We start from the raw sequence: 3693 nt of genomic DNA, 5'->3' as shown, positions 1-3693 counted from the left end.
CTAACCTTAAGTTGATGATTCTACTGCCACTGCTATTCTTGGTGATCAGCCTATGCTACTGGCATCTTCCAATATGCTGGGATCTTCCAATGCAACTACACTTTACCAATAGCCTCTCACAGGCTCTTTTCATGGTGCCAAGCCTCAAATCCTTAGCATGCTCCTTCAGTGCTGGCTATCAACTACAACTGAGGCTGCACTTTCACCAATGGTCTTCCATGGCCTCTCACAGTGCCCAGCCTCAGCTGTTCTTCAAGAGTACCACCTGGGGGACTCTTCCACATTACCAAGTACAGCTGCAGCAGGAGGTACAACCTTGACTATCTCTGGAGCACACCTTCTTTGTGCTCTCAGAAAACACTTCCCTGAAGATTAGACCTCAGTGCAGCTAATTACATGATATGAATTCATTTTCAGTAGTGAGGTAACATATGGAAGGAGTCGCAGATTGCTACACAATTTCCTATACTTGTTTCAGTGAAAAACCTCTATTGAAATCTCTGATTACAAGTAATATATGTTCTTCTTTACAGATGGTACTTAACACCAGGTTATAACCACAAGTATTTTCCTGGGAGGCATTGATTCAAGACTGATCATTTTCATAGTCTTACTTTTTGTGCTATAGATAAAATCATTGGACTAAAAATAATATTGTTAGCTTATAATGTAAACTAACTTTTTTTTAACAAAGGATATCTATATTGAAAAGTCTCCATCTAACTATTACCCTAATTTGTGCTTTATAAGATAGTCTTTCTGAGATTTACTATTATAATAAAAAGTGTTGGCTTCAAAGGGGTTAATACTAATTTAGAAGATGTGTTCCCACTATTATATTTTTACTACACACTGAATTTATTTTCTGTCCAACCTCAACAATTCTAGACTGTGGTCTCATTCAATCATAACCAAAATTCAATATGCTGACTTTTTACTTTGTTGAGTTTATTTGAGCTTCAAGGACTTGAAAATGTCTTATTTTCAGCTCACAATCCATTTTTATGCAACATCAATTAACCCTTGGTCAATGTTTTTTAAGTCCTTTATTCATCCTTTCTCAATGACGTCAACAAGCTACATTTTTTTTTTTGCTTACATGTAAGAAAAATGCAAAGTTATAAAGCAGATTTTTTAGCTCAGCTCTGTTTTGAATTGGCTCATCTTATTTTTTGTTACTGTTTGTATTTTACAATAAATTAGTTACAGATGAAGCAATGCTACTATAACAGTGTCAAGCTAACCACTTCCTAAGCCATATATTTGCTTTTTCATGGAAAAAATGTACTGTAGTTTAACATTGGATTTTCTTGAGTTGTTTAAATGCATTTAAATTGTAACATGTGTTTCCTTTACCTGATAACTTTTGCCTTCAGCTGATGTAAACCAGGTAAACATATGCCAGCAATGTGAAAGGGTGGGTAGATTGAGAGATCCTGGAAGAAGAAAGTCATCATGAAGACAAACTAAGGCTATGTCTTCACTTCCCGGGGTATCAGATGATCACTGAGGCAAAACAAAAAATGCCTGACATACTTTAGCAGACCTCAGTTTTCCAGGCATTGTCCCTGCAGGAGTGAGTAAGTGACCTCAACAAATTTCCATTCATGCAGAGAGGCTGTTTCAGAATGAAACAGTGCAGGAAGCAGAAGAGAGGCTGTCTTACAACAGTAAATGAAGGATACTAACCAGCGGCAGGCCAGAACCTTACAGAGAAAAAAAAGTAAACCTAAAGATATAAAATGTCATCAGGTTCTTACAGAATGGAAATGACACCAAGAAGTTGCTGGGAAATGGAATCAACATACATGAAGCAAACCCTGGAAAGGAAGCCAAAAAGAGGAAATAGCAGAATTAAGCAGAAGAGGATAAGTATCTCCTGATAGTACTTTATAGAAATGTACTTGCTCTCAATGTGGCATATACATGCTTTCTCAGTCATGTGACGCAGACTGTGGGACATGCGGAAAATCACAGGAACAAACTTTTCTGGCTCATTTCAGCACAGCTCATGTGCCGCTCATATCAGGAAGCCTCTCCTAGTCCTAAGATGGGTGCTACACATTTTCTTACAGAATATAGGGTTTCCCCCTTTTTATTTGAGTGCTTATTACTAGGAATTCATCTATCCATTTAAATACAAGTTTCTCACATGATGATATGTAGTCCTGGAGGCTAAATTGTATGTGTCAGGAGCTTCATACATTTTAAATGAAGAGCACATGAGGTTTGGGAAGAGAAGGAGAAGAGAGGAGGTATGTTTCATTGCCTTGAGTTCAAATTCTCCTTCATATAGACTATGGGGTCTTCCCTGAGACTATTAGTGAATGACATAATCTCTCCTAATTATTAAGATAAAAAGAAACCAAAACAGAAAGCAAAAAGGAAAGCAAACCTAACACCAAAACCAAAACAACAACCACTACGACAAAAACCCACTTTACAGAACTGCTCAGAAAGCGAAGAAAGTGAAATTGTGAAAACAATTTTAAATGACCAGCAGTACACAGCTGTAATTAAACATAACTTCATTCTAATATACATTCCAAGAACATTCTTCACTTAGTTATCTAAGTTATTTGAGGAGAATATTTCTAGCTTCTCTCTATAAATCTACAAGCCAGAATGATCTATAGTACAGCTCAGCATTCCATTGGCCGGGAAAATGGAAGCGAACTTAACTCTTCTAAGGGGAAAGTTATTTCATCATAGTGAAAATGGAGTTATGTTTCCCCAAGATTAAACTACGGTGTTTGGTAAGCACAAAATAGTTCCTCAAACCTCTGAAGTCAATTTTTACATTTTTAGAAATCGTGTAAATGTATTTTGAGGTTAAAAAAATAACTGACTTGGTTTAAAATGAAATGCTTGTGGGACAGACATCATTTCTCATTAGCAGATTGTAAGTTCTCTCCATCCTGGCTGTAAGTTATTTGTGTGCACAGCAGTTAGTCCTCTCCTCCACTCGACACGCTCTTACCAGATATCCGAAATATGAAAATGGGCCAAGTGTTTTCCAAAGCTCTGAGCATGTACAGTGTAAATGAAAGCCTAATGATCAAAAGGAGTTTTAAAAAAATACCAATTATGACAAGACTACACAAAATGATACGTGCAAAGTTGAGACTGAGGGAGTGGTATTGTGACATAGATCTGAGTTTTATGTAAGAGAAATAAGAGGGTTTTCCAGAGGGATCTTTCGGGTTTAGTCACCAGCAGGAAACTAGAAAGCCCATAAGAAGCTAATGCTTACACAGTCCCTGTTCCAGGAAAATTGTGGCATGAAAGAAAAATAGTGAAATAAGGAAAAGAGAAAAAAGTGCTAAGGCATCTGGTTGAGCATATTTCAATATAATATGCTTTAATTACCAAATTACAGCTAATTATCAAGTGACTCTTGCCTAATGTAGTTCTCCCACATAATAGTGCTCCTGCTCAGTTATTTATGAATAATTAGACTATGTAGAGGTGTGAGAATAAACATCAAAACAATTCTACACCATTTCTTATTCAGGCACCATCTGGACTTCCAAACATTTAATATATAAAGGAAGTTAATAAATGAGATTAAAACAGCAACTTAGTGATTCACTAGTTGTAATAACTAGGGATAAATGTATGTGTTAACATGACGTTTCTTAATTAGGTACATTAATCCATGCAGTTGTCATCAGGGATGTAAAAAATCCAAGA

Source organism: Rattus rattus, chromosome 12, assembly GCF_011064425.1.
Source record: "Rattus rattus isolate New Zealand chromosome 12, Rrattus_CSIRO_v1, whole genome shotgun sequence".
Lineage (NCBI taxonomy): Eukaryota > Metazoa > Chordata > Mammalia > Rodentia > Muridae > Rattus > Rattus rattus.
The sequence above is the reverse complement of the archived record's forward strand: the minus strand, read 5'-3'. Positions refer to the sequence as shown.